This window comes from Podarcis tiliguerta, assembly GCF_965153285.1.
Source record: "Podarcis tiliguerta genome assembly, chromosome: 14".
NCBI lineage: Eukaryota > Metazoa > Chordata > Lepidosauria > Squamata > Lacertidae > Podarcis > Podarcis tiliguerta.
The window spans coordinates 47761558-47781315 of NC_139547.1; the positions used below are offsets into that span (position 1 = coordinate 47761558).

Sequence of the window (19758 nt, forward strand, 5' to 3'; positions counted from 1 at the left end):
TCAGCCTCAAGAGAATGGTGTGTGTGTGTGTGTGCGTGTGGACTCACAACAGCAGGAGGTGGTGGAACAATCCATACCATTTCATACTACACCCCTTTTCTGAATGCTCCCCCGGTTAAAAAGCAAACAACACCCCGAAGGAACAAGCATAGCACATCAGGGACAAAGGCCAGCCCTTGCACGCTGAGCTGGTTTCTCATTGCAGGGACCTTTTCGTACACAGGGGACATCTGAAACGTTCCACTTAGAAGTGATGCAGTCCGTTCGAGGACTTGGGCAAGGCGATTAGGAAGTTAGCAGCCATCCAGCTGCAGGTGTGCCTAGAGGAAGCCAATTATCTAGATCCCTCCCCCAAGTCCCAGGCTAGCTCACCAGAATTATTTTCAGCGGCACAGCTGAGATTGGTAAAGAGGAGATGCAACTAGGCTTTGCATGCACCAGCAAGCACGGGTCGGCCACCCATTCCGTGCTCTCTTCGAGTCAATACGAAGTCGGCAGTGGTGTCCTGGCTACGGATGGCGGGAGTAGGGGTAGGGGAAGAAATTTGTTGCTGTTTGCATTTTGATGAGACACAGCCTAATTTGCACTTCTTGAACCACTATGCGAGCCGAAACGCAGCTACCCTTCAAACGGTGCACCTCTCGAACCAAAGTGGACAAAAACGCTCATGGTAGGGAGTACAGTGGTACCTCGCAAGACGAATGCCTCGGAAGACGAAAAACTCGCAAGACGAAAGAGTTTTTCGTTTTCTGAGTTGCTTCGCAAGACAGATTTCCCTATGGGCTTGCTTCGCAAGACGAAACGTCTCGCACCTTTTTTTAAAAACCGCCAATGCATTCCTATGGGAAACCGTCAATACACAGCAGTGCTTCGCAAGACGAAAAAACTCGCAGAACGAAAAGACTCGCAGAACGAATTAATTTCGCCTTGCGAGGCACCACTGTATTGCCCATAAAAATGCATATTTTTGTGGGGGAGAAGCATACAAAAACGTGGGGGAATTGCTTGCAAAAAAACGTGCTTATCAGATTGGAACAAAAAAGGGAAGCCGGAATTGACAGATTCATCCATCCTTAGCTGTATTTTTGCATCCCTCCTGCAAACATTTCCGTTGTTAAAACAGCAGAGAGAGATTATATTCTGATATTTCTGGCTCCTATAATCTGGTTGCAAGGCCCAGGATCTGTCCCTTCCAGCATTTGATCCTGCAGCTCCTCAGCTCTCTGGCCTGGATGCTCCTCCTCACCCTTCCCCCCCCCTCTCCCCTCTCCCCATTCCCCCCCCCGCACGACACAATATCTCCCAAGCACCGCTCCGCAATTGCTGCAGCTCCATCTGGAATCTGTCTGCTCTTTACAACTGACGTCTATTAGGAAGGCAGCGGAGAACAGCAGTGATAAAACCACTCTGGGTTTCTGCAGTTCTCTGCTGCGCCGCCGAACAGCGAGAGCACCTGCTTTTGTGTGTTTTCAGCCGGGGATGTTGACAAGATGCAGGTTTTGCATTGAGCACGTCTTGGCTCGGGAGCGATGTGTGCTCTCCTCCCACCGACTCTACAGATCTAAGGGGAGTCTCGATTCTGCTCGCTTGGCAACATCACCCAAAGATGCTGTTATCACCCAGCCGGTGGGCTATATTTAATACCTTTCCCCGGCACAACCTGAACCGCGTCACCGTTCTTCCTCCCCTGTGCTCCATCGCAATCTGCCGAAAGTCATGTCCGTGCGGCGCACAGACAACACGCACAGGGCAATTCTGTGCATGCCGGATGGTTTGAGCATGTGCAGATTGTGTCCTCCTGTAAAAACCTGCCTGCACACGGGAAGGCCTGCTCTGTGTCCCCACACCTTCAGGGATTAAACAAGGGGTGGGAAGAAAGCGCACAGAACAGATCCTTGCCGACCTTTGCACTCTGGCTTTCAAACTCTCCCCGCCCCCTGGGGTTTTCTCTTGACCTCCTTGCTATTGACCTTTTGAGGCACTACTGATTTTTTGTGTGTGTCTTGGATTTCTTTTCCTTTTGCATGGTTGGGAAGAATGAAGAGGGCTGGTCTGTTCTGTTCTGCTGTTGCCACGATGCTGGTCTTGCGCCCCCCCCCCAACTGATCACAGAATCATAGAATTGGAAGGGACTACAAGCATTGCCTAGTTCAACTCCCAGAAACGCGGGAATCTTTCACCCAACGTGGGGCCTGAACCCACGATCCTGAAATTAAGAATCTTATGCTCTACCGACTTGAGCTATTCTTCGGTGTGGTTATGCTTCTCTGTGTGGCCGTTGCTGGTTTTTTGTGTATTTTAATTGCTTTTTTAATGAGCCGCTTCAGGTGTTTGAGTTTTGAGAGGGAATATTTTAAGGTGGGAGGCGGTTACATTGCACCCCTACGCTCCCCCTGCAAACACGCACAAAGCAGATCTGTATGGGCAGTGGCATCAGGATCCCTTGTTTGTGTGTCGGAGATCCACGGTTCAGAGAAGGGCGACCAAAACAGTTGTGGAGATGGAGTGAGTCTCCCACGGAAAAAGTTTGCAGCGTTTGGGACTCTTTAGTTTCGAGAAAAGCTGAGTTAGGAGGCAGCACCAATATAGGTTTTTTAAATTACCGTATTTTTTGCTCTATAAGACTCACTTTTTCCCTCCTAAAAAGTAAGGGGAAATCTGTGTGCGTCTTATGGAGCGAATGCAGGCTGCGCAGCTATCCCAGAAGCCAGAACAGCAAGAGGGATTGCTGCTTTCGCTGCAAAGTGATCCCTTTTGCTGTTCTGGCTTTTGGGAATCAGAATATTTTTTTTCTTGTTTGGCTTCTCCAAAAACTAGGTGCGTCTTATGGTCTGGTGCGTCTTATAGAGCGAAAAATACGGTATACATGGCATGGGGAAAGTGGGGAGAGAAGAATCCTTCTCCCTGTCTCCAAAACATGAGAGCTCATAGATATCCAATGAAGCCGAAGGGTTGGAAGATTCAGGGGAAATAAAAGGAAGTACTTCATCATGTGACACATAGTTAAACTTTGGCACTCGCTACCACAAGAGGTGGTGATGGCCACCAACCCAGGTGGCTTCAGAAGAGGATTAAGCAAATTCGTGGGTGATAAGGCTGTCAATGGCTATGAGCTACAATGGCTCTGCTCTGCTTCAATGGTGAGGCAGCAATGCTCCTGAATGTCAGCTGCTGGGAATTGTAGTGAAGAAGGTTGTTCTTGGGGTCAAATCCTGCTTCCAGGTTTCCCGCAAGCATCTGGTTGGTTCTTGTGAGAAGAGGATGCTGGACTAGATGGGCCATTGGCCTGATCCAGCAGGCTCTTATTATTTAATAATAATAATAATAATAATAATAATAATAATAATACAGTCATACCTCGGGTTAAAGACGCTTCAGGTTGAGCATTTTCAGGTTGCGTCCCGCGGCAACCCGGAAGTACCGGATAGGGTTACTTCCAGGTTTCGCCGCTCGCGCATGCACAGATGCTCAAAATGATGTCACGCGCATGCGCAGAAGAAACGAATTGCAACCTGTGCATGCGCAGGTTGCGTTCTGCTCAGGTTGCGAACGGGGCTCCCGAACGGATCCTGTTCGCAACCAGAGGTACCACTGTAAAATAGCAATTTTATTATTTGTACCCCGTCCATCTGACTAGCTTGCCCCAGCCACTCTGGGCGGCTTCCAACACATATAAAAACATAATAAAACATCACGCATTATAATGATGCTCCCACCCTTTTTCCTCGCTGCTTCTCGGAATGTCTTCTTTTCTTTTCCATACGCACGCGCACACCCTGACTGGGGGAAGAAAACGTAGCTGGCTGGGTTGGAACCCGACCCGTCATTCTCTAGCTTTGCTGAAGCCCGCAGGCTAGATGCGAGCTACGCCCGCCTGCCGCAAAAGATGTGCCCACACCTGCACGAACATTTGCCCACAGCACACAGGTATGTCGCCCTTGACACCCAGACTGTGGAGCAGATGGGCAGCAGCCAACTGAGCACTGGCATGCAAAATGCCACGAGTCCCGAGGTATCGCCGGGATGGATGAACAGGAGGGAACGGGAGGTTGGCGTGGAGTAGGAGGTGAGGCTGGGGAATAGAGGCTGCAGGAGGGAGGTATATCTCCCTGCCAGGATCTGGCTGCCTTGGTTGAAGAAGCAGGACTCCCACCACGCTCCTTGCCTCCTGAGGAAAGGAGAGCAGCAACAGAATATTGGAAGGGTGTCAGCCCACCGCTGGGGATAGAGCAAGCAGAGTCAGAAAAGGCAGGCACAACCTGGTGGCCCAGAGGCCCTCCTGTCAGAAGAAACAGATACAGTGGTACCTCGGGTTAAGAACTTAATTCATTCTGGAGGTCCGTTCTTAACCTGAAATGGTTCTTAACCTGAGGTACCACTTTAGCTAATGGGGCCTCCCGGTGCCGCATGATTTCTCTTCTCATCCTGAAGCAAAGTTCTTAACCTGAGGTCCTGTTTCTGGGTTAGCAGAGTCCGTAACCTGAAGCGTCTGTAACCCGAGGTACCACTGTACATCCTTCCTGGTGCAGTGAGCATCTTACAAGGTCAGCAATCCTGCCCGGCAAGAGAGTCTTGGAAAAGAATGTGTTTTGCCCAGTCTTTAAAAGCTTGGCGGGTGGGTGTGCCATCTCATTGGGACAATGTTGTTGCTACTGTGTAGTTCTGATCTCCTTGCCCTGATCTTGGGATTTCATAGAATCATAGAGTTGGAAGAGACCACAAGGGCCATCGAGTCCAACCCCCTGCCAAGCAGGAAACACCACCAGAGCACTCCTGACATATGATTGTCAAGCCTCTGCTTAAAGACCTCCAAAGAAGGAGACTCCACCACACTCCTTGGCAGCAAATTCCACTGTCGAACAGCTCTTACTGTCAGGAAGTTCTTCCTAATGTTTAGGTGGAATCTTCTTTCTTGTAGTTTGGATCCATTGCTCCGTGTCTGCTTCTCTGGAGCAGCAGAAAACAACCTTTCTCCCTCCTCTATGTGACATCCTTTTATATATTTGAACATGGCTATCATATTTATTTATGATAGATATCATATTTATTTATGATAGATTTATTGAATAACAGAATTGTAGAGTGGGAAGGGACCCCTAGCCCAATGCCCAGCAATGCAGGAATCTCAACTAAAGCACCCATGACAGATTGGCCCTCCAACATCTGCTTAAAAACCTCCAATGAATTGCACATTGACTCCTTAAGACGTGGACCTCTGCTTCTCGCCTGGCTGGCCTCACCTTCCCTGGCCTCTAGCCTGAGTAGAGCAGCTGCAGGAAGTCATCAACTGTTGCTGTGTCTTCTCTGCCTCAGTAAATACCTCTAAGCAGAGGTTGGGTGGCTATCCATCATGCTTTAGCTGAGATTCCTGCATTGCAGGGGGTTGGACGACATGACACTTGGGATTTCTTCCACCTCTGTGATTTTTCCTTACTCTCAAGTAAGGGGTCTGGGTGGGAGCCAGGATGCAAACACCCTCTCTGCTTGCACACACTATATGTGCTCTCCATGACACAGACGTGCAAACACGCACTCATGAATTGTATGGCTGCTTGCCAGGGCTTATAACCCACACACAGCCTCACTGCCGTCAACACAGAACCACAAGTGTATATTCACCCACAAAGCAGCTCATCCCCCACAAAATTTGCCATTGCCTAAGAACTGCTGACTACACTCGCAGACAAAAGCCACATCTCCTTGGGAAAGGCTGTGATGCCCTTTTGCCTTCTACCCAAGAACACAAGAAGCTGCCATATACTGAATCAGACCACTGGTCCATCTAGGTCTGTACTGTTGACACGGACAGGCAGCAGCTTCCCAGGGTATCACACACAGGGTTGTTCTCTCTGCCTCAAAACACGAAAAACTCACGGACAGCCAGCGAAGTTGAATGTAGAAAGATTCAGGACAGATAAAAGTAAAGTCATCTTCGTGCAGCGTGTCGTTAAACTATGGAACTCACTCCTGCAGGAAGATGTGATGGCTGCCAACTTGGATGGCTGCAAAAGCGTTGGCAAATTTACAGGGAAGAAGGCTGTCAATAGCTACTAGCCATGATGGATGTGCTCTGTCTCTACAGCTGGAGGCAGCAAACACTTCTGAATATCGGCTGCCGGAAATCAGAGGAGAGGAGAGCTCTCAGGTCCTGCTTGCGGGATTCCCATTAGGACATCTGGTTGGCCACTGTGAGAACAGGATGCTGGACTGGATTGGTCCTGATCCAGAACAACCTTCTTACGTTCCTAGGAATCAGTACTCTCCCCTACCTGGACACAGAACCTGGACCTTTTGCATGGAAAGCCTGTGCTCTGCTACTGAGCTGAGGGCCTTTCCCAAAGGGTATTTTGGTCCTTTTTTGGGAGGAGGGGGGTTGCTACTGCTGGCCTGTTGCCAAAAGCCCGGCAGGTGCAAAACTTCGCCATGGGTCTAGGAGGGGGCCAGCTGCACTTTTCGCCTGCCTGGCATGCATATCTGCAGAAATTAGGTTTTCTTCCTTTATTAGTCCCAGATTGCTTTCCCTTCCTGTTGAGTGTCCTATGGTGATCATTGGTATTTTGACATCCGCTTGCTTATTTATTTGCAAAAGTGAGAAGGAAGGAAGGAAGGAAGGAAGGAAGGAAGGAAGGAAGGAAAGAAAGAAAGAAAGAAAGAAAGAAAGAAAGAAAGAAAGAAAGAAATCTGAACGAGCCAGAGCGCTGTGGCACTTTGTGGAACGGCACGTTTATTATGGCATAAGCTCCCTGATGATGTGCGCTATGCTGCAATAAATCTGCTCCCCTCTGAAGGTGCCACAGTGCTGCTGTTTGGTGTTGCGACGACAGCCTTAAAACAAGGCAGCCTCTCTGGAGTTATCCTTATAACTGCAACGGAAGTGGCACAGATAATCGAAACCTACACACACACACACACACACACACACACACACCCTATTCCTCTGGTCCATCCATCAGTTCCCAGCCTCTCTCTCCTCCTCCGAGCTGCAAATGCATCTACGCTGCCTTACAGCTGGATCTCCTAACGCACACCAAGCAGTTGGAATGCGGAGCCAGGCATGTATCTCCCCGAAAAGACAGTTCAATTAAAAATACAGCACAGCCTCACAAGCCAGCAACCTGGTACCGGAGTGGGAGAAAGCCCTTCCTCCGCGCTCCGTGTCCCAGCCGAGAGTCGGGAGGGCGGAGGAAAGGATGTGCGTGAGAAAAGAGGCTCGGGGAACAAAGGCGGGCTGGAAATCAAAGGCAGACCCTCTGGGAGAGGAGGGCTCTGGAGCTCAGCACCAGGAGGGGCAGTGGGGCCCAGTGGCCAGCGCAGTTTGAGGGAAGGACATGACGGGGCTCCCTTTAAAGAGCCCCACGTTTCTCTTCTCCCCATTACAGATACTTTTTCAAAGAGTTGAACCAATCACTGCCGAGGAGCGATGGAATGGATGGAGGTGAATGAGCAAAGGAGGGGTGAGGTGGGGAGGGGTCCAGATTGCTAAGAGGAAGCATAGTTTTTGCTTTGTTGCAGCTGCCACACTGGGCTCTTTGGGCTCCTCTCTGCTCCTCTCTCCCCATTATTATTATCATTATTATTATTATTACAATTCAATTTGTAACTGCAGGTTTCAGGGCCGTTCACAACATAAAAACACAACATAAAAACACAGAATACGTAAAAACAATCCTTGTCTCTCCAACACATTTTATAAGGGCATTGTATGCCAATCAGCCAAAGAACGTTTCTGCCTGGCACCTAAAGGGCACCTAATGAAGGCGCCAGGCGAGTCTCTGTGGGGAGAGCATTCCACAAGCGGAATTGACTTTCCATAAACATATTCAGAGTGGGAAGAGACGTGGAGGCCAGCAGGCAATTTGTCATTTTGTTTAGGTGCTCCAGAGCAGCCTAAACCTGCAACTCGCTTTTTATCTGCATCGTATTGTGCTTTTTTCCCGTGGCAAAGTCTCCGACACTGATTGGTTGAGCTGGTGTCACGTTACAGAAAGTCATTCATGAACACTCCAGCTACTTAGGGAACAAAGCCATTAGAGTATATGCTACTATGGGGGAAGGGGAAGTTGGCTGGGATTAAAAGCTCACACAGGCCCTACTTAGTGAGGCAGGCAGAGCACTGAGAAATGGTCCCAGGAAGCAAGGAAATAAAGGTTTAGGGAGATACCGATAAGACTCAGACCCGATACAGAGACAGGGAGAGATGGGAGGAAGCTGGAAAATGTTTGGAGGGTGTGGGCCAGGAAGCCAAGGGGGAACAGGGTTGCTAGGTCTGCATCCTGACAGGGCTGCGACATCTTTAGGAGTTGTGTAGAAAGAAGATTCCATTAGTTGTGGCTTGTGTGGCCACTGCAACATTGTGACCTGTCAATCCTAAGGAGCTGTTGAAGCCCCAGAAGCAGCGAGAGGCAAGGCTCAGCTTTACGTATTGATTGGAGGCAACCTGCCCATCCTTTCAAGCTTTTGCTCACAAGCGTAATTTCCTCACTGGCTGGTGCTCCAGATTCGAGAAGTGAGCTGAAAAGGGACAGTAGCAACATTCACACCATATATTTATGCTCAGGACCCCAGTACCTCAAGGAATGGGTCTCCCCAAATGAACCGACCTGCACCCTATGGTCAGCATCTTTAGCCCTTCTGCATGTGCCCCCTTAACGAAAGGTCTAGAGCAGCAGTTCTCAACCTGTGGGTCCCCAGATGTTGTTGGGCTACAACTCCCATCACCCCTAGCAAGCAAGGCCAGAGCTCAGGGATGATGGGAGTTGTAGTCCAACAACATCTGGGGACCCACAGGTTGAGAAAGGCTGGTCTAGAGGGGGGCAACATGAGAACGGGCCTTTTCTGCAGTGGCTCCCCATTTGCGGAACACTCTCCCCAGGCAGACTCACCTGGCACCATCATTATGTATTTTTAGGAGCCAGGCAAAAACTTTTCTCTATAACCAGGCTTTTGGCCTTAAAAATCTGTGGGCTTTTAGAAACAGGCGGGTATTTGTAATGTCACTTAGAAGATGGAGCAAGCTTGGCCCCCCCCCCTTTCAGAGGGCAGGATCTGAACCAAGGACTTCGAGTTACAATCAGTGGCGTAGCGTGGGGGGTGCAGGGGGGGCCGGCCGCACCGGGCGCAACATCTGGGAGTTAGGGTTAGGGAGCGCAAATCCACGGGTTAGGGGGCGCAAATCCACGGGTTAGGGGGCGCAAATTACTTGCCTTGCCCCGGGTGCTGACAACCCACGCTACGCCACTGGTTACAATAGAGGAGATTCTGACTAAACATCAAGAATAACTTTCTGACGGTAAGAGCTGTTTGATAGTGGAACAGACTCCATTGGAAGGTGGTGAACTCTCCTTCCAAGTAGGTTTTTAAGCAGAGGCTGGATGGCCATCAGTAATAGATGCTTTAGCTGAGATTTCTGCATAGGGGCTAGATGACCCTGGGGGTCCCTTTCAACTCTACAATTCTGTGAATGTATTTCTTTTTCTTCTTGGTTTTAATGTACGTGGGGGTTTTTTTTGTGTCTCTGTGTTTGGTTGTAAATCACAATATAAAGTTACTATTAACTTTAATTATGATTAATAATAATATTTAAATCAGTGCAATATCTCTTTAAACAGCTATGGCTTCCCCCAAAGTTCCCCTGGGAGTTGCAGTTTCTTAAGGGAGTCGAGAGTTGTTAGGAGACCCCCCCTATTCCCCTCGTAGAGCTACAATTCCCAGAGCTCTCTGTGAAGAGGGATTGATAAACCACTCTGAGAATTGCATCTGTGGGAGGGGAACAAGGGTCTCCAAACTACTCTCAGCACCCTTAAGAAACTATAGCTCCCAGGAACAGGTGTGAGGAACCTCAACCCTGAGGGCCAAATACAGTGGTACCCCGCAAGGCGAATGCCTCGGAAGACGAAAAACTCGCTAGACGAAAGGGTTTTTCGTTTTCTGAGGTGCTTCGCAAGACGGATTTTCCTAAGGGCTTGCTTCGCTAGACGAAACGGCCCTGCCTCTCGTGTCATGGCGACGGTCACTGCATGCACGCACGCTCGCTTCCCCGCTCCTCCGGCTCCCTCCCACCTTCCCGCTGACGGCTCCTCCGGCTCCCTCCCACCTTCTGGCTGATGGCCGACCTTCCAGCTGCCTCGCGCCGCTGCCCACCGCCCTCGCGCGCTCCTCTGAGAGAGCCGTTGCCGCCAGCAGCCAGCGTTGCAGCCGGAGTCGCGCTCCTGAGCCCCGCCACCCTCCAGCAGCCGCGTCACGCGGTGGCCACAAGGCACGGGTGAGTCCGAGGTACTGGCTGCGGCAGCTGCCCTGCTTCTCCCCACCCCTCCCCGCCATTGTTAGTGTCTAAATGCAGTGGTGCTTCGCAAGACGAAAAAACTCGCTCAACGAATAAACTCGCGGAACGAATTAATTTCGTCTTGCGAGGCACCACTGTACAGTCTTCCAGGCCTCTCTATCTGGTCAAATTCTAAAATGTGCAAAGTGGGTGAATATATGTAGAGGGAATCCAGTGAAAGATCCTCTTGTTTAAAGCCCAAAATACAGTAAACCACTAAATTAAGATTCTGTGTAAATCAGGAATCAACATGTTAGAATCTGGAGTCTCCCAGAGAGGGCCGGTCCCAGCTTTGACGAAGACCTGGGCATGGCTGGGAACTGCCATTTTAATTCCCCACAATGCCCCAGCATGCCCAACGTAGTGTTGCCTCGGGGCATTCTGGGAAATTACAGTGGCAGCCCACAGACCCAGCAGGGTGGGCGTCAGGGCTGATGTGCCTTGCTGTGGCCTTGGGGTCTCGACGGTTGGCCTCAGATGCCAGCTGCTGACCCCAGACCGGCTATCTGAGTAAGTTCGCTGAGCTGCGGCTCTGGATCCCACTTACTGAGAAATAAATAATCCAGTGGATTCATATCTCCGTAGAACTGGATCCAGTCTGCCTGAGACACAATTTGCAAAGCTGCGGTCAAGGCCGTTGATCTATGCTCCTTTCCATGGACTGAGGTGCAGAGGAGCATTCTGAAATCTGGTCTCTTTGCAATGGCCTCGTTCAGACGTTGCAATAAGTCAGGGCTGCTGGCTTGTTGCAATTGATCTGGAAACCACGGTTTCAAGCTGGCCTGCAGCCCTGGCTTCTCGTGATGTGTGAACCCAGCGCTGGGATTTGGGAGACTGGGAAGACGCAAGGAATTGGGGCGGCTGCAGGGCAAGAGGGGATAGAATCACGGCAGCCTGGGCTGGCTGGAAAACAGAGCAGGCGTTCTGTTCTCCCGCGACTTGTCTAGAGATAACCACAGCCCTACAGTGGCGCCTGCACAGCAGCGGGGCCTTGGTCACCTGCCGTCACCATGGAGATGGCCTCTGGCCCCTGGATGGGAAGACCAGCCTCTCGCTTTCTCTCCGTGTGAGCGCGGGGGTCACTTGGTGCTATTCTGCCAGCGCCCAGCCTCTCCCGGGCTTTGTTGACGGGGGCCAGGGCAACTTTTCAAAGACGGCAATGCCTCAGAAGTTCACACGCCATCCCTGCTTGACCGTCACCCGGGCTTTTGCCGAGCGGAGACGAGAGCATTGTTCTCCACTCTTGCCTTTCTCAGAAAGGCCCAAAAAGAAGAAGAAGAAACCCCAAATAATAAAATAACTGGGAGTGGAGGAGCATGAAAGAACCACAAGGGATTCCCCCCACCCCAGATTCTTCTGGGAGAAAGGCCAAGCCTGACATAGCAGGCTAAGAGACCACAGTTTAAAAGGCCCAATTCCTTTGAAAGCTGTCTTGGCAGGGGAATCTGAGGCAGGCATCCTCCTCCTCCTCCTCTGGTGCATTATGTCACTTCCATGCTGAGCATCACTTTTGGGCCAGGGAGCATGTGAGGCAGTTGCCAGGCAACCAGCAACCCTCCTCTTCCCCCACCTGGGAGAGCAACTAACCCTTGGAGGTAAAGGGCAGAGCGGCAGGGAACAGGGGGGATGCGTCAACCCGGAGCACAATTTTGCCAAGTCATACGTGATGCTTCCGCTTCTGGGTAGGAATTAGCATGCCATTTCTGACAGTCACATGCTGTCTGTTTTTCGAGGCAAGCACGCCCCGTTTGTACACTCTCGAGACGGCGCCGCTTGCGTTCTCCCTGTGTGCGCACAACTACTGCTATCGGAGTGCCGCAGTATAGAATGGTAGAATTGGAAGGGAACCTAGGGATCATCTAGTCCAAACCTCCTGCAATGCAGGGATATGCACCTGTCCTGTTCAGAGATCAAACTGCAAGCTTGGCATTATCTAACCAACTGAGCTATGAAGTTCAGTCCTGTAGCTAAGACAGGACCTAAGAAAGACGTTGTTGACATCTGGCTGTCTCGAGAGACAATAGTGCGCGCCTCAAGGGGTTAAGGCAAACTGCTGCATTAACCCCCTGCAAGGCTTGGGACCAGAGTTTTCCGTCTCCTAGTTGGGCTTCCTTCCAAGCCCCATTTGCCCCTCGCTTCCCTCTACAACACATGCAGAAACCACCTTCTCATCTGTTGGAACCACTGTTGGTCTCATCCAATCAATCTGCCAGAGCTTTAGTCCCCTGGGAGACACAGGGCTCAAGTCCCCACTCACAATTAATCCAGAATGCGGCAGCTAGACTGGTGACTGGGAGTGGCCACCGAGACCGGTCCTGAGAGATCTGCATTGGCTCCCAGTACGTTTCCGAGCACAATTCAAAGTGCTGGTGCTGACCTTTAAAGCCCTAAATGGCCTCGGTCCAGTATACCTGAAGGAGCGTCTCCACCCCCATCGTTCAGCCCGGAAGCTGAGGTCCAGCACCGAGGGCTTTCTGGCAGTTCCCTCATTGTGAGGTTACAGGGAACCAGACAGAGGGCCTTCTCGGTAGTGACACCCACCCTGTGGAATGCCCTCTCAGCAGATGCCAAGGCAATAAACAACTATCTTACTTTTAAAAGACATCTGAAGGCAGCCCTGTTTAGGGAAGTTTTTAATGTTTAATGCTGTATTGTGTTTTTAATATTCTGTTGGAAGTTGCCCAGATGGGCAGGGTATGTATAAATAAATAAATAAATAATAATAATTATTATTATTATTATTATTATTATTATTAATATTATTATTAATATTATTAATAATAATCCACAAATAATTTTAAAAAGCCAACGGTAAAATCCGAAGCAAGGAAAAAGATTAGTGACGAAGAAGGGGGGGGGGGGAACCTAATGCATATATAAAGTTGCTGAATGTATTCCACACTGAAGAGACCGGGCGCAGTGGATTAAAAACAGGTGTTTAGAGGCTTTTTAGAGAGTGCTCCCCAATTACAGGCATTTTTCGCTTATGCACGCAGGGGCCTGGAACTTAACTCTCACATAACCAGAGTCACCTGTACTCTATCCCAGGGGTCAGCAACCTTTTTCAGCCATGGACCGGTCCACCGTCCCTCAGACCATGTAGTGGGCGGGACCATATTTTTTTTTGGGGGGGGGGAATGGACAAATTCCTATGCCCCACAAATAACCCAGAGATGCATTTTAAATAAAAGCACACATTCTACTCATGTAAAAACATGAGGCTGGATTGAGAAGGCGATTGGGCCGCATCCAGCCCCCGGGCCTTAGGTTGCCTACCCCTGTTCTATCCCAAGAACTGAATGCAGAGAAAGACTAGTAGGCCTTAGGTCAGGGGTGGACTAGGGGTAACATCACCCCCGGTCACTGGCTTTGCTACCTGAGGCTGATGGGAGTTGGAGTCCTGTCTGGAGGGCCGCAGGTTCCTCATCCTTGTCATAGGCTCACGATCCCTCTGTGTCATGAGGTAACCAATGAGCACCCAGATCCTCTGCGTTTACTTAAACGTGTGATCGCTCTTGTCCCCCAAATTCAATTTAACCAAAAATTGGTACAGGGTGAAAGGAGATAGAGGCAAGACCCGGCTCTACTGTTAGGCAAGGTGAGGCAACCACCTGAGGCGGAAGGGTTCATCCCCCTCGATTGGAGGACAGAGCTCTGTATGCAACACAGCATGCCCTGCAACCCCAAAACAAACTTGTGATCTGGGGTACCAGTAGAGGACACTATCTTGCTCTTCAGTGTGACTGTACGCAGCATTTCAGCCAAGATGCTTTTTCTGTGCCATTTCGCCCATGCGCAAGGGCACACCAGCGAAACACTGCCTGAAGAGGAACGCCAGGGCGACGATGCATACGACTTGATGTGATGGTACACACCATTGAAAAACCCAGGTTGCATTTTTCTGTGGTGCTGAACCCATACAAAGGAGCGCACAGGCACACCTGCTCTGCGCGGGGAGGAATCTCAATGAGATGGTACACATTTATTGCTTTTGCAACGTTTTAACAACGCACATACAGTGGTACCTCAGTTTTCAAACGTCTCCATTTTTGAACATTTCGGTTTTCGAATGCTGTAAACCCAGACGTGAATGCTTCAGTTTTCAAGCATGCCTTGGAAGTAGAACATGCCACGCGGCTTCCATATTGAATTTTCGTTTTTTGAACATTTCGGAACATCTTCTGGAACGGATTATGTTCGGAAACCGAGGTACCACTGTATACGGATCAGTAACGTGGTGGGGAACAGATGCAAAGCAGCCCAGAGTTATGGAAGATCCAGCCGTGCTCCAGTTCCGGCACGGATTTGCAGAATTCTCCTTGCCGAACCAGAATTCAGGAAGAACAGAAGGCAGAGAAATGCGCAAAAGAAAGGAGCCGGACAGGGGATGGTATCTCACATCCCTGCTTTCACATGAGCTGCCTGACCACCCCCCATCACTGGTTGGGGTCCAGAAGGTCATCCCCTGAGGCTTGCCCTGCAGCAGATATCCTGTTGAGGTGACTCCCTCCCTCCCCCTGCCTCCTACTGGCCCTGTGGCTCAGTCCTTGGCCTTGCCGGGTCCTGAGCAGACGCGCCTACCTTTCGGCTGCTCCCTAGCCAATCTTTTAACAGCACCGAGTCAACTGCCTATGGCAGGAAGGTTAAAATCTTTCCTCCAGAGGTGGAAAGCCCTCGGGCTCCAGTTGATTTGTGCATGCAAGCCGGCTGCTGCTGCTGCTGCTGCCGCCACCCCCACCCCAGGCACAAGCTCCATCCTGCAGCTCATCTCTCTCTCCACTCCCACAATTACCGGGAAATTGCTAGCCTATCTCCCGATTGCATTCGCAACGGAAATCGATAGCCCCTGCTCTCTTATGGAGTCTGAAGACCAGCCGACAGGAGAGAGACAGAAAGAGAATAAGAAATGTGGAGAGCGGGTGCCGGGCTCTTAAAAAGACCCCTGGGCACAGGCCCATGCCAAAGATTGGCATACCATTTGCATATGCTAATTTGTTGCGTGCGTCCATGAAAATTCAGACCAACTTTCAGAGGGAGGGGAAGCAAACTCACAGGGCTACCTCTGAGCTTTGGGGTGTATAGGATCGGTGAGTAGCATGTCCCGGGGTGATGGTTTGAGCCCTGTAAGTCAGGTGCAGAGGCCTGGAGGTCCGCTGGCCCCTGAACCTGAGGTACCCAACCTACTACCAAATGTGTAGTCCCCCCCATAGTTAATTGCGACAGTTAGTCTGCTGATCCTTGTCAAGTCTTTCCCCAGCTGCCTTCGCAGCTTGGCTGCCTGGAGAACTCCTTCAAATAATTACCAGGGGTTACAGAAACGTTTCTCAAAGTTTCAACGGATTCAGAGGCCTGCTAGGACTTCCTTTAGGGGTTCTGCGTTTCCTGGCTCACACGTGAGTTTGGATGAAGGAGGACATGTTTTTTTTTGGGGGGGGGGATTGAGCCCTAGAGCTGCTTGGCCACCTGGAAAGAAAATAAAAATCCCAGGGGCTGCCCACCCCCCCCCCAGCTCCTGTCTTGGACCCGAAAGCTCAGGAGGAGGAGAGAGCAACTCTCAGAAATGTTAGCACAGGCATTCAGCTTTAATGCAAGGCAGAAAACATGTGGGTTTAAAAGGAAAAAAAGTTCTGGGGTGAGACACGCACATCTCAGCTTTCAACCACAGGGCTGCTACTTGTGGCAGAGGAAAAGAGATCTCTAGGGGAAGACATGTGTACGCTGCCCTTTCCTTTCCCCAACCTTCATGACAAGCACCGTATTTTTCGCTCTATAAGGCGCACCAGACCAAAAGACGCACCTAGTTTTTGGAGGAGGAAAACAAGAAAAAAAATATTCTGAATCTCAGAAGCCAGAACAGCAAGAGGGATCGCTGCGCAGCGAAAGCAGCAATCCCTCTTGCTGTTCTGGCTTCTGGGATAGCTGCGCAGCCTGCATTCGCTCCATAAGACGCACACACATTTCCCCTTACTTTTTAGGAGGGAAAAAGTGAGTCTTATAGAGCAAAAAATACGGTAAATCGTAACGGTCGAGAGGCCTTTCTTCAAGGTTGCATGACAACATGTGTTCTGTATCCACCCATGGCTCAAAACATGTGGGGCTGAATTTCAGATCAGTCATGGATGTACGTGCCATGTTCCTCAGTGGGTATCTCGTTGGTCTAGAAGATACCTCTACGGATGAGATAATGTCACAAGCCACTTTGCTTCCCAGGATCCATAATGAGGACAAGAGAAGAGACCGCTGGATCAGGCCAATGCCCCATCTAGTCCAGTATCCCATTCTCACAGTGGCCAACTAGATGTCTGTGGAAAGCCCACAAGCAGGATCCAAGCACAAGAGCGCTCTCTACTCCCGTGGTTTCCAGCAACTGCTATTCAGAAGTGTCAGGGAACTGCCATCGGAGCGGGAGGAGGTGAGAGGGCTCCCGGATGATGGTGGAGAGGGTCCCAGTAGGAGGAGGGATAGCCCATACGCTGGGGAAGGAAATCAGCGTAACACCAGTGGAGAAGGGGAGGAGATAGAGGAAGCGGAGAGGTGGCTCCAGGACTCTTCGCAGGAGACAAGCGGAGAGGGGACAAGTGCTCCGTTGCCCACACCCACAGTGCGCAAAAAACTTTTGCGCAGGCAACGGGGGAGGGGACTGGGCGTCAAGCAGCTTTTATGTTGGAAAAGGTTTAAGAAACGCCCACTGACGGATTCTGCCAGCGACTGAGGCAGCCACGAGATAGAGGCTCCTCTATCAGAAAGGGTTCAACCATGCAAGACAGCCACGAGTAAAGGCAACTTACGCACAAGCAATCTCTAGAACCATAACAAGAAGCATTGCTGCTTCCAATCAGCCCCCCCCCCCCGAGTTTGAAGAACTTCACTTCCATTTTGTGCTGGGCACAAGCTTGGCCCAGTTTGAAATGGGATTTGCCAACCACTGTTAGCCAGCCTTCCTTCCCTGTTACCACACACACACACACACAGTGCCCAAACATTGGCTCCCAGTACATTTCCAGGCACAATTCAAAGTGTTGGTGCTGACCTTTAAAGCACTAAACGTCCTCGGCCCAGTATATCTGAAGGAGCATCTCCACCCCCATCGTTCTACCCGGACACTGAGGTCCAGCGCTGAGGGCCCTCTGGCGATTCCCTCACTGCGAGAAGCAAAGCTACAGGGTACCCGGCAGAGGGCCTTCTCAGTAGTGGCACCCCCTGTGGAACGCTCGTCCATCAAATGTCAAACGAATAAACAACTACCTGACGTTTAGAAGACATCTGAAGGCAGCCCTCTTTAGGGAAGTTTTTAATGTCTGACATTTTAATGTATTTTTAATCTTTTGTTGGAAGCAGCCCAGAGTGGCTGTGGAAACCCAGACAGATGGGCGGGGTATATAAATAATAAACCATTATTATTATTATTATTATTATTATTATTATTATTATTATTATTAATACAAATCTCACCTTTGCAAAGTGGGGTGGGGGTAATTTGAAATGGGAAGGGTTTACTAGGGACGGGATAAAATTTCTCCTTAATCGGAAGTAATGCTCACAGGTGACATTTCCTGCTGGGGAGCATGGGATGTGTGGCTTCCCCTGACTCCTGAACTGAGTCGGGAGGCAGGGGAATTCAAATCCCATGCTCCCCAGATGCTGTTTCCTACCAAGGAACGTGGAAGCTGTAGGTTTCCAAGCATGGCTCTGCTTCCAGGTAGCCTATTGGCTCTTTGTTACTTGGCCTGCTTTAAAATACTTGGATCTTTTGCCTGGACAACCATCTAGCTTGGGCCTTGCCTTATGGGCTCATGAGCATCTGCATTCAACCTGCTTATGGCCCTGCCACCTTCCCACACACTCCAGCTTCAACGCTGGGTCATGAGAAATACGGGACCTCTCTTTTCTGAGCAATGTCCTGAATGAACTTTGGGTGAATGGCTCCTGATTTTGGGGGTGCTCTAGCTGCACCCAGACTGCATTCCCCCCCCCCCCCGCTTTGCTCTGGACTTTTCACCTCCTTTTGGACAAGGGAGGCCACACAGAGAAACCAGGTTACTGTCTGTGCTGGACAGTACAGTCCGACTGCTCCAGCTTTTGCAGTTGAGCTTTGAAGATGCTCTCCCAGGTGTCGAGATCTGCAACAGCCAAGAAACGAGAAGCAAAAACCGACAGTGCCAACAAAACCGCCATCCTGCAAATTGGCAATCTTGCTGTCTTTTCTCCAGCTGCTTACTGCTCTTTCGGATGGGGTTTCAACAGGGTCCTGTAAACTAAAAATAATACGTGCCATAGCCTGCCAATGATATGCCTGGAGATCTCACCGTTAATATAGTGGCGCCAGAGCCATCCCTCCGCAATCGGTTCTCTCTCTCTCTCTCTCTCTCTCTCTCTCTCTGTGTGTGTGTCTCCCTCTCTCCAAAGATGCTGCTCCAGAATGCAAAGCTCTTGCTAACCACAGGCTGCTCTGATGTGCCAGCTGCAAAGCCATCCACACGCCAGCCGCGTCTGCCAGCATTCCAGCCTCTGACCACCCTGAAACCAGGTTACGGCAGCTTCTACCACCAACACAGCTCAGGTTTTTTTTCTCAACACTGCAACTCTGATGGCGAAGGGCTACAGATCAGCGTTAGAACACCGACTTTGCACCCCAGGTCCAATCCCATGTGGCATCTGCAGGGAGGGCTGGGAAGGAGCCCCTGCCGGAAACCCTGGAGAGCTGCTGCCAGCCAGTGCAGGCAATAATGTATTTTTAATCTTTGTTGGAAGCCGCTCAGAGTGGCTGGGGAAACCCAGCCAGATGGGCAGGGTATAAATAAATAAATAAATAAATAAATAAATAAATAATAATTTATTATTTGTACCCCGCCCATCTGGCTGGGTTTCCCCTGCCACCCTGGGCGGCTTCCATAGAAACCAAAAATATACTAAAATATCACACATTAAAAACTTCCCTGAACAGGGCTGCCTTAAGATGTCTTCTGAATGTCAGGTAGTTATTTATCGCTTTGACATCTGACGGGCGCCACTACCGAGAAGGCCCTCTGCTTGGTTCCCTGTAGCTTTGCTTCTCGCAATGAGGGAACAGCCAGAAGGCCCTCGGAGCTGGACCTCAGTGTCCGGGCAGAACGATGGGGGTGGAGACGCTCCTTCAGGTATACTGGGCCGAGGCCGTTTAGGGCTTTAAAGGTCAACACCAGCACTTTGAATTGTGCTCGGAAACGTACTGGGAGCCAATGTAGGTCTTTCAAGACCGGTGTTATGTGGTCTCGGAGGCCGCCCCCAGTCACCAGTCTAGCTGCCGCATTCTGGATTAGTTGTAGTTTCCAAGTCACCTTCAAAGGTAGCCCCGCGTAGAGCGCATTGCAGTAGTCCAAGCGGGAAATAACTAGAGCATGCACCACTCTGGTGAGACAGCCCGCGGGCAGGTAGGGTCTCAGCCTGCATACCAGGTG

General features: G+C 50.4%; 1 protein-coding gene across 2 annotated transcripts in view; it reads right to left on the reverse strand.

The window, feature by feature from the left end:
• RAI1 (retinoic acid induced 1) overlaps nucleotides 1–19758 on the reverse strand; it is a 236945-nt gene that overhangs the window by 23280 nt on the left and 193907 nt on the right. The gene's annotated exons all lie outside the window — the stretch shown is intronic.